The following is a 12,398-nucleotide window of genomic DNA, read 5'->3' on the forward strand; positions in this document are numbered from 1 at the left end:
TCCGAGTGGACTTGGCTCGGTCATTGGGCGCTTGGGACTCCTCCTGAGGGAAAGATCCTCTCCGGGGGTCTTTCAACCTGTACCCACACAACTAGCCAGCCTGGTCAGAGATCACTGCGGAGAGCACTCTGGCACCAGAGCCCTACAATGTAGTGCTGGAACAATGATCAACAAAACTGCAGTGTGGGAAGGTGAGTCACCTCCCCCAACTCTGGAGACTAGCAACCTATCTTTTCCTGCTGAGTTTTCAGTCAGCCCCATCTCAAGCTTAGGTCAATCTGAAAGGGCAACTGAAGGCTCCTGGCCAGAGCTACTCTCTGGAGTTGGCTGAAGGTCCCTCTAGCCCCTGTCTAAATCCTGACAGCCTGCAAAACAACCTGCAATCAGTTTTGGCAGACTCCCTATCTAACTTGGTAAAGCAGCAGACACTTTAAGCCACAGGGCACCTGCTCATTCTTTAATCTGCAGGAAGGCTTAACCTTTTGGACTCCTGTGGAATCCCCCAAGGTGGATAGGCCAAGGGAATGTTCCCATTGGACAAACCATTTCTCCTCTTTTCTGTAACAGACAGTTCACCAACACACACAAAAACACAACATTAAAAAAAAATTCCTCAGTTCCTGCACCACCACCACCACCACCACCCCCACCAAACCCCTGGCAGTGTTCTTGCAGCCTTCCACAACCCAACATCTACCCTGTGGCAGTGTGGGGTAAGTGTGGTCAAACTTCTAAGTTCTGTATCACCTAGGGGATGTGCTCTGTGGCTCAGCTGATGCAGAAAACCCCCAAGGCTTCAAATGAGACACTAAACAGTCTGTCTGCTCCTCCCTCTCCCCCAGCCCCCAGGGTAGGTCTCCATTAAAAAAACAAAGGAGCTTCCACCTGCCTCTCCCTTTACTCCACCTTCCCCCATCCAAATAAGGAGATCTCTCCTTAGAGGTAGTGGTTAAAAGAGCCAACCAGATAAAGACCACAGTAGGACAGAAGATATCACCTATAAAGACAATGGAATACCCAAGGAGACCCAAAATGCCCCCTCCAAGTCACCCCCAATTCGAAGGGCCACTGTTGACAGCACACCTAAAAGCTCTAGAACAAAAAGAAATAAATAAACCCAAGTGGAGTAGAAGGCAGGAAATAATCAAAATCAGAGCTGAAAACCAAGTACAAACAAAAATTAGTATACAAAGAATCAGAAAACCAAGAGCTGGTTCTTTGAGAAAATCAAAATGATAGATTAACCCTCAGACTAACCAGAGGTCACAAATAGTGTATCCAAATTAACAAAATCAGAAATGAATAGGGAGGCATAACAGCAGCATCTGAAGATATTAAAAAAATTACATCCTACTACAAAAGCCTATATTCAACAAAACTGGAAAATCTGGAGGAAATGGAAAATTTTCTAGACAGATAGCAGGTACCAAAGCTAAATCAGGAACCATTAAAACACCGCCATAACTCCTAAAGTAATAGAAGCAGTTATTGTTAAGAGTCTCCCAACCAAAAAGAGCCCAGGCCCAGATGGATTCAGGTCTGAATTCTACCAGACCTTCATAGAAGACCTCATACTAATACTGTTCAAACTATTCTACAGAATTGAAACAGATGGAACACACCTAAATTCCCTCTATGAATTAATAATTGTATAATAAGATTATACAATTAATCTTATACTGAAACCACACAAAGACCCAATAAGGAAAATGAAGTTCAGACCAATTTCCCTTATGATTATTGATGCAAAAATACCCTTGAATGTCTTAAAACAGAATTCAAGAACACATCCAAATGATAATCCATCATATTCAAGTAGGCTTCATTCCAGGGATGCAGGGATTGTTTAATATACAAAAATCCATCAATGTAATCCACTATATAAACTAACCCAAAAATAAGAATGACATGGTCATTTGATTAGATGCTGAAAAAGCATTTGACAAAGTTCAACACCCCTTCATAATAAAAGTCCTGGAAAAATTAGGAATTCAAGTCCCATATCTGTATATAGTAAAAGCAATATACAGCAAACCAGTAGCTAACATCAAACTAAATGGAGAAAAAATTGAAGCAACCCAACTAAAATCAGGAACTAAACAAGACTGCCCACTCTCTCCCTACTTATTCAGTCTAATATTCGAAGTCATAGCCAGAGCAATCAGACAGTGAAAAGAGATCAAAGGGATACAAATTTGAAAGGAAGAAATCAAATTATCACTATTTGCAGATGATGTAATTGTATACTTAAGTGACCCCAAACGTTCCACCAGAGAACTACTTAACCTGACAAACAACTTCAGCAAAGTGCCAAGGTATGAAATTAACTCAAACAATTCAGTACCCTTCTTCTACTCAAAGGATAAACAGACTGAGAAAAAAATTAAGGAAATGACACCCTTCACAATATTCCCAAGTAATATAAAATATCTTGGTGTGACTTTAACCAAGCAAATGAAAGATCTGCATGACAAGAACTTCAAGTCTCTTAAGAAAAATTTGAGGAAGAACTGAGAAGATGGAAAGGTCTTCCATGCTCATGGATTGGCAGGATTAATATAGTAAAGATGGCCATTTTGCCAAAAGCAATCTATAGATTCAATACAATCTCCATCAATATCCCTACTCAATTCTTTATAGAGATAAAAAGAGCAATTTGCAAAACCCAGGATAGCGAAAACTATACTCAACATTAAAAGAACTTCTGTGAGAATCACCATCCCTGACTTCAAGCATTATTACAAAGGAATCATCATAAAAACTATATGGGATTGGTACCGAGACAGACTGATAGATCAGTGGAATAGAAGTGAAGACCCAGAAATAAACCCACACACCTATAGTCACTTGATCTTTGACAAAGGAGCTAAAACCATCCAATGGCAGAAAGATAACATTTTCAACAAATTGGAGGTCACCATGTAGAAGAATGCAAATTGATCCATTCTTATTACCATGTACAAAGCTTAAGTCCAAGTATATCAAGGCCCTCCACATCAAACCAGATACACTCACACTAAGAGAAGAAAAAATGAGGAAGTGTCTCAAACACATGGGCAATGGGCAAAATATCCTGAATAAAACAACAATGGCTCATGCTCTAATATCAAGAATCGACAAATGGGACCTCATAAAGCTGCAAAGCTTTTGTAAAGCTAAAGACACTGTCAATAGGATGAAATGGCAACCAACAGATTGGGAAAACATCTTTACCAATCCTACATCTGATACAGGGCTAATATCTAAAACATACAAAGAACTCAAGAAGTTAGAACCCAGAGAGTGAAATAACCCTATTAAAAACGGGTACATAGCTAAACAAATCATTCTCAGCTGAGGATTATCGAATGGCCAAAAAACAGCTAAAGAAATGTTTAACATCCTTAGTCATCAGGGAAATGCAAATCAAAACAACTCTGAGATTCTACATCACACCATTCAGAAAAGCTAAAATAAAAAACTCAGTTGACAGCAGATGCTGGGGAGGATGTGGAGAAAGAGGAACACTCTTCAATTGTTAGTGGGATTGCAAACTGGAACAACCACTTTGGAAATCAGTCTGGAGTTTCCTCAGAAAATTGGAGATTGCACTACCTGAGAACCCAGCTATACCTCTCTTAATCATATACCCAAAGATGTTCCAACATACAACAAAGACACATGCTCCACTATGTTCATATCAGCCTTCTTTATAATAGCCAGAAGCTGGAATGAACCCATATGCCCTTCAAAAGAGGAATGGATTCAAAAAAGTGGTACATCTACTCGGTGGAGTACTACTCAGCTATCAAAAACAATGACTTCATGAAATTCATAGGCAAATGGAATAAACTAGAAAATATCATCCTGAGTGAGTTTACTCAATCACAGGAAAACACACTTGGTATTCACTCATTGATAAGTGGATATTAGCCAAAAAGCTCGAATTACCCAAGATGCAATCCACAGACCACAGGAAGCTCAAGAAGAAGGATAACCAAAATTCAGATGCTCCCACTCCTTAAAAGGGGATATATATGTGTGTATGTGTATATATATATATATATATATATATATATATATATGTGTATATGTATATGTGTATATATGTATATATATACATATATATATATATGTATACTAGATACGATTGATGAAGTAATAAAATGCATATTGAAAGGAACCGGATATCGATCTCTCCTGGGAGACACATCCAGAGGATGTCCAATACAGAAATCAATGCTAGCAGCAAACCACTGATCTGAGAACAAGACCCTTGGAGGGAATTAGACGAAATATTCAAACAGTTGAAGGAGCATACAACCCCATCAAACCAACAACGCCAAGCAAACAGAGCTTCCAGGGCCTAAACGAGGATCGAAAGACTATACATGGAATAATCCAGGACTCCAACCGCATATATAGCAGAGAATAGACTTGTAGGGGCACCAGGGGAAGGGGAAGCCCCTGGTCTTGCCAAGGTTGGACCACCAGTACAGGGGAATATGGGGGGTGTAAAGTGGATGTATAGGGGGAATACCTGTATGGGGGAGGGGGATGGGAGGGAATGGGGGCTTATATACAGGAAATTGGGAAGGGGAATAATGTTTGAAATGTAAGTAAAGAAATATATCCAATAAAAATTTTTAAAAAATTATAATTTAGGAACCAAGAAGATGCCAATGCCAGTTTTAGCTATAATGTTTAGGTCCTGAGATGGAGAAGGGGAGTTAACAAAAGTGAAGACAGTGACCATCTTTTGATTTTCAGGCAAGTGGCCACAAATAACTTGAGCCTTCTATATTTATACAATGAAAATTGTGCTTACCCAAGCAGTGATATCATTGCTTACATTATTAAAAGAAATCATAATATCCACATTTCAAAAGCTCTATCTTTACACAAGTCCCCCAATAGTTCCCCTTCCTCCTTCTCCCATTCCTTGGATCAGTCACCACCTAAACTTATTTTGCATTAAAAAGCGCAATTTCAGCAAGACAAAAGAGATGTCTGGCCAGGAATGTCCTGTGAACAGGAAGACATACCTGTCTGGTAGCAAACTTGGTTACATATTTATGCATGGTGAGACACCGAATAAAACATTTGTTGGTAAACTATCTCTAGTTATTATCTCCTATCATAATTCCCTTTTAATTGCAGACAGACAAGTTCATTTTACAAAGCAGATCTTCTAGACAAGTTTCTAATATATAGATCTTTGTAAGATGTAATCATTCTAAGAGCCATTTTCAAGTCTCTATTAATCCAACATAATCTCTGCATTTTCTGTGTCTCCACTGATCAGATATAGCTTCTTAAAAATAGTTATGTAAGCAGGACCCACCTCTCTCCACAACTGACACAGACTTTCTCAGTGTGACTGGGTACTTCTCTAAAGATATGATTATAAGTCTCAAATTCCCAGGATTTATGGTAACATCTGGAGGATTGATAGATACAAAAAGAGGTGAAGAACATTTTATGCCTTGAAAGAGTTTTGAGAAAAATGTAGAATCATCCACAGTGACTTAGTCTGTGTGACTCCAGATGGCCTTGTCCATGACTGATGAAGTGCTACAGTTTTGATAATGACTTTGTGCAGTACAATGAAGGAATGGAGATGTTGTAGGGCATGCAAACTTGGTACTAAATATTAAGGCCACCAAATTTACCTTGTCAACTGAGAAGTGGTTTCCATGGACTTGCCATAGTAGAATCCTGTCATTGAAGCACTCATATGCTATTCCTTGCAGCAGCTACATGGCCACTGCCAGAAAGAGGTAGCACCTCTGCTAAATTATTTCTGATACATGCATGAGGATCTAAGTGCAGTCTCCAGAGAACATGTAAAAAGTCATGGGACTGTGTTCCAAGCTAATCATCCTGGTGCCTGTGAAATGGAGAACAAAGAAACCCTGTGGCTTCACAGAGCCCCAGTCTACCTAAATTGGTAATTCCATGGTCAGCTTGAGACCACATCACAAAATCAATACAGTAGAGAGTGACTGAGAATGATACCCAGTATTGACCTTTGACCTCCTTATTCACACCTGAGGACATGCACCTGCAGACACATGTACCCCCACACAAACATGTACACACAAAGTACTGTGACCTTATAAGCAGACTCAAGCCTCTTTAGAAAGTTTCATGTCATTTTTTACCCTGCAACATCTCTCATACAGCACACTGTTCCTTATTGTTTGCACTTTATCTTTTCTTAGTTTTAGATATATTATGCCCATTGTCTATCATAATGAATTTCATCTTTAAAAATAACATCAGTATCATTATATTCATTCAGCCTCCTTGTCTTTAGGCAACAGAAATCATTTTTTTAACTTATTTTTACAGGAGACTGGAGAGTTGACGGAGAAGTTAAGAACATGTACTTTTGAAGAGGACCCATGTTAGATTCAAAGAACAAGATGACTCATAATCACTGGTAATTTCAGTTTCAGGGACCCAATACCCTTCGTTTTCTAGCCTCCACAGGCAACCCTATGCAGGCAAATATTCACACATAATTTAATAAAGAAACAGCCCCCCCAACGTTTACAATTTAAATTATTTTCTGGCCTTATTTTTTTTTAACTAGGACAAAGAGGGTAAAATTATTCAATCTACTTCATATTTCTGAAAGGGAACAACATTTTGGCTTCTCAATAGGAGACAAACCCCTCCAGATTTAAAGGCATCTAAATCCAAGTTGACAAAAGTGTCCATCACATACACTAATGTGCCTTTTGAATTGTCTTTTACTTTTCCATAATGGGTATTGTTTACAATTGTGTTGCTGCAGATTTGGTTTTACCACGGGCTTCTTTGATGCTCTGAGCTGCTTTGATTTTAATTTCTGCTCCTCTCTCAATTAGCTTCTAAACCTACATTGTTATTCTATCTTATCATTCATTTTATAACATTCATGCTCCATGAATTTGAAGAAGATAACAATGGCTGCTTAAAGTGTACTTCTTTTCCTTATAGTCATACTATTGAAACACATAGACTTTTGCCTTTAATTGTTGTTTTGTTTCTTTGACACAGCTTTTTCCTTGAGTATAATAATTCTGTTTTACTCTTTTAAATATATTCTTTCCAAGTAAGACAATAGAAAACTTGTGGGGGTGCCTTGTAATTGAATATAAGAATGATCCCCATTGTCTATATTTTGATGTCTTCTACATTTGAAAAATGAGTGCTGATTCAGTAACTAAATCCTGCACAGGCAACCACTGTGGAGAGTCCAGTGGAAGTATTCCAGGACTCCTGATGGATGTCAGATCCCCTTGGACTCATACACCTGACATTTTTAAAGTATATTACCCTAAACCCAGGTTTTGGGGTATTGTCTTTCATGCTCTACCTCATATCTCAGAAAGAATGAAGAATATCATATTGGAACAAGGTCACTTGATTCTATTTCACGATTTGACTAAGAAACCTGGAATCTCCTAGTCGTAGTCCTGATTTGGTTATAAAGGAGAACATTTTGTTTTATTTCTCTAGTTACATACAGTACATTTCAGTGTAGATGCCTATTCCTCTACCATGCAAGGAAAGGTCCCTATAAATCTAAGTGATACAAATACAAGTGCTATTGTCTGGTCTCCCTGGTTACAGAATTCCACTGTGGAAAAGTCTCTGGAATCTACATGCCCCATATTTAAGTTTTTTGATTCAACAATCTGAGTAATACATGTTCATGAGTCTGAACTTATTTTATCCAGGAGTTGTTTAGTTTATCTCTGTAAGACCAAGTTGCCTTCATATGAACTATGTTTGTATTCTTTTGTTAATTCTCCGAGATCAGACGAGATCGGGCGCGTTCAGGGTGGTATGGCCGTAGACTCTTTTGTTAATTCTCAATGTTATGTTCTGTTGCTCTGTAATACAAGGCAGAAATTCCATGTATGTAATTTTTTTCTTGCTTCAGAAATGGGAGAAACGGAACACACATATGTACAGGGATACAGGATGACAGAGTACAATTTATGGCATTCATTTCCTCCTTCCATTGTGTATGTCCCAAGGACCAAACCAAGGTTAACAGCCTTGGCAAGAAATATCTTTACCTACTGAGCTATTTCACTCTTCCTAGTATATTTCATAATTTATTGTTGCAAGCCCAATTGCTACCCCATGCCAAAAAAAGGAATGTTTTCTTGCTGGTGTGTGCTATAATCTAAAGCATTTCTTTAGATTAAGTCATTGTCCTCTTTAATACCCTATTATGATACATATAATATCTGTGGGCATGCAGAAACACATGTACACACATAATTACACTGACATGGGCTGGGGATTTAGCTCAGTGGTAGAGCGCTTACCTAGGAAGTGCATGGCCCTGGGTTCGGTCCCCAGCTCCGGAAAAAAAAAAAAGAACCAAAAAAAAAAATTAGACTGACATACACTGTCAGTGCCCAATGCCCTCACTGACACGGTACCGAGAATCAGGCGAAAGCCTGCGGGATTAAAGAAACACACACACACACACACACACACACACACACACACACACACAACGCAAACAGAGGTTATTATTAGCCATTCTTTTGTAAAATTTTTAATGATATCACTTCAATACACGAGCTTAGAGATATACATCCACAAACTCTCACCTACAAACTATATAGGAAGGTTTTTTATCGATGTGATATAAAACTAAAGATAACTTGGAAGAAGAAATCTTAACTGAGAAAAAATTTTTCATAAGATTGTCCTATGAAAAAACCTGTGGGCACTTTCTTGATCAGTAATTTTGTTGGAGGGCCCAACTCCCTGCAGGTTGTCCCACTCTTGGGTGTATTGTTCACGCTTTTATAAAAACACAGGCTGAGCAAGGGATAAACATAGACCAATAAACAATCTTCTTTCCATGTCTCTCTAACATTTCCTGCCTGCTTAATCACTGGGATATCTTCCTACCCTACCTCATGCAACTAGGATTTGTTTTAGTGATTTTCTGTTTTGGACTGATGGCTGCTAATGTGATCATAAAATAAGACTTAAATTGAATCTTTCAACCTTCTAGAAAATGTGTAAAATAATTTTATTCTAATACCCTCATCTTTCAGACACAGGACATCATATATGAAAGGTCAGAAAGATTCTGCCATAAATATAGGCATCCTGAAAGGTTAATTCTTTACAACCAATAGGTCCAGGTAAGAATTAGGTAGATAAATATTAGCAAAATGATTGTACATTGTAAGGTTAGTTTATATAAGGAAGTAGCCATGTTTGAAAGTGTCATATAATTGAGGGCCAGATAAAGTAGTAATTCAAAGAAAAAAGTGACAGAATGTATCACAGATAAAATGTGCCCAATTCACATGAGAACAGCTTAGGAATAAGAGAATGCACAAGAGTAGAGAAAGAGAGACAAAACTAAACAAAAGAAAGACAGAGAGAAGTAGAGCAAGAAAGAGAAGTTGTGGTGTGTGGCATGGGTTTACGGAAGTTTTCTGGACATGTTTTTACAGATTCAGGTTCTGAGAGAACAAACTATTCACTGGGGAAAACAGAAAAAGCTGGAGAATTAGAAGGATCCAGAAGATTGTAACATATTGTCCAGGTTAATGTGAGTCCAAGCAGAACATCTCATGAAGATGCCAAGAGAAACCATATTGAATCAGTCAGCTTGGAAGGTTGGATCACATGGAGGCTAGAAGCTCCTAGTATTAGGTCTATAAATAGTAGAACAGAGGGAAAAAATACTCTGGTCTCAGCCTAAAGGACATATTTGAATAGCTTGGGTAAGACTCTTATCTCATCACTTTATCTAAGAAAAGAAAAGTGACATTCACTTAGAAAGACATACAGACAGACACATAAACAGACAGACAGACAGACACACACACACACACATACACAGAGACACACAAACACACAAACATACAAACATAGAGTGGTGTGGGGAGGGAGGGAAGAAGAGAGGGAGGGAAGAAGGGAGAGTGCTTGCAGTCAACCATTGAACTGAGAACAAGGTTCCAAAGAGAGGAGTTACAGAAAGAACTGAAGTAGTTGAAGGGGTTTGCCACCCCATAAGAAGAACAATATCAACCAACCAAACCCCTGCCCTCGATCTTCCATGGACTAAACAACCATCCCAAGAATACACAAGGATGAGCCTATGGCTCCATCTGCATATGAAGCAGAGGATGTCCTTTTCAGGCACCAATGGGAGCAAATGTCCTTGGTCCTGTCAAGGCTTGATGCCCCAGTGTAGGGAACTGTCAGAATGGGCAGGTTGGAAGGAGTGAGTGGGTGACTGAGGAACTGCCCTCATAGAACAGGAGGCATGAGCGGAAATAATAGCTGGTTTCTAGAGGACAAATCAGGAAAGGGGATAATATTTAAAATGTGAATTAAAACAATCCCCTCCCCTAATGAAAGAAAAAGAAAGAGAAATGGAGAAAGAAAAAGTAAAACAAATGGGGGTACATAACTAAACAGATGTCGACTGGGTTCGTGGTGGTGTTATTCCCAGGATAGTCAAGCATCTTCTGAGAATCCAAAGTCTTTGGGTTCCGGTGGAGTATGGTTGCAAAGCTGAAACTTAAAGGAATTGACCGAAAGGCACCATCAAGAGTGGAGCCTGCAGCTTAATTTGACTCAACACGGGAATCCTCACCCGGCCTGGACACAGACAGGATTGACAGATTGATAGGTCTTTCTCGCTTCCCTGGGTGGTGTTTCATGGCTGTTCTTAGTTGGTGGAGCGATATGTCTGGTTAATTCCTATAAGGAAGAAGACTCTGGCATGCTAACTAGTTACGTGACCCCCTGAGCAGTCGGCGTCCCCCAACTTCTTAAAGGGACAAGTGGTGTTCAGCCACAAGATTGAACAATAACAGGTCTGTGCTGCCCTTAGATGTCCTCGGCTGCATGTGCACCACACTGACTGGCTCAGCATGTGCCTACCCTATGCCTGCAGGCACGGGTAACCCATTGAACCCCATTCGTGATGGAGATCTGGGATTACAATTATTCCCCATGAAAGAGGAATTCCCAGTAATTGCAGGTCATAAGCTTGCTTTGATTAAGTCCCTGTCCCTTGTACACATAGCCCTTCGCTACTGCCGATTGGATGGTTTAGTGAGGCCTCATCAGGCCATAGCCCTGTGGGAGGGCTGAGAAGATGGTGGAACTTGATTATCTAGAGGAAGTAAAAGTCTTAACAAGGTTTCTGCAGGTGAACCAGTGGTAGGATCATTAATGGAGAAGGCCGAGGGGGTGTCTGGTCCTTTCTTGGGCCTGTGTGAGTCCCTCCTCTCACCGGGAGGGGTGTCCCTGTGTCTTGGTCGCCATCATGGCCCGTGCCACAGCCTGCAAGCCAAGTGAGCATTTCGGGAAAAGCAGGGATTGTTATGGAGTGGTGCGGGGAGTGTGTCAGGTCTGGTCCATTGAGGGATCTCCTCCATTCTCTCTCTCTCCCTCCATCCTCTGCCTCCATCCACACCTCCCTGTGCCCTCCTCTGCCTCCTCCGCCGCCTCCAGCACCTCCCTTGCCCAAAGCCGCCGGGTGCTTGGTTAGCGGCGTCCCATGTCCCTTGTTTCCCGTCTTTCCGATCCCGACCCTGTCTTTTTTTTCTTTTCACGTGTATCCTTTAGTTTCCCGCTGGCCGGCCTGAGGTGGAACCGCCTCGCCATTGGCCCCTCTCTTCCAGTGCAGCAGGGGCGGGCGGGGGAGCTTGTGCCAGTGTTAGCACCCATACAAGTCCGCTCACACCCCACATAGCCATACAACTCTTAGCGGTGGATCACTTGGCTTGTGCGTCGATGAAGAATGCAGCTAGCTGCGAGAATTAATGTGAATTGCAGGACACATTGATCATGGACACTTTGGACGCACTTGCGGCCCCGGGTTCCTCCCTGGACTACACCTGTCTGAGAATCACTTGAGGATCAATTGCCGCCCTCTTGCGGTTTCGCTGCCGCTGCGGGAGGGTGGGGTTGGGGGATGGGCGCATCGCGCGGCTTGGACTCTGCTCGCAGGGCCTCTCCCCTTGGCCATCCATCTCCGGAAGGACAGACATGGGCAGTGTCCAGTGTTCGTCCACGCCTGGTTGGTGTGAGCGGGCCTCATCCTCCCCATCCACTGGCACCGCGCACCGGCCAACCTCCTTGTGGCTCCTTCCTGCATGCCCCGCCACTCCCGCTCCCGTCCTCGCCCGCTCTCCCCACCATGTGGACACGTCGGCATGGGCCAGTCGGGTGCCTGGGCGCCAGAGGGGCTGCGTCTCCGGGGTCGGTCATCCTGCCTCTGATCTGGTGGGAGGCAGGCCCTTCCCATGGGGTCGGTGCATCCACCACCACTGTGCACCCGCCAGTGCACACAGAGAGAGTGACCTGCAAGCGTCGGATGGGGTGGGGGCCATACCTCACCCGCGGGGGCCTGTCTCAGGTTCCTCTCC

At 41.6% G+C, this 12,398-nt stretch overlaps 1 non-coding gene across 1 annotated transcript; it reads left to right on the plus strand.

Annotated features, from left to right (window-relative positions):
• The first annotated feature begins 11,728 nt into the window (after window positions 1-11,728).
• LOC120101109 (5.8S ribosomal RNA) lies at window positions 11,729-11,881 on the plus strand. The gene has a single exon (XR_015679250.1). It is a non-coding gene; the product is annotated as a 5.8S ribosomal RNA (ribosomal RNA).
• Window positions 11,882-12,398: the final 517 nt, after the last annotated feature.

This window comes from Rattus norvegicus, chromosome 2 (assembly GCF_021556685.1).
Source record: "Rattus norvegicus strain SHRSP/BbbUtx chromosome 2, alternate assembly SHRSP_T2T, whole genome shotgun sequence".
NCBI lineage: Eukaryota > Metazoa > Chordata > Mammalia > Rodentia > Muridae > Rattus > Rattus norvegicus.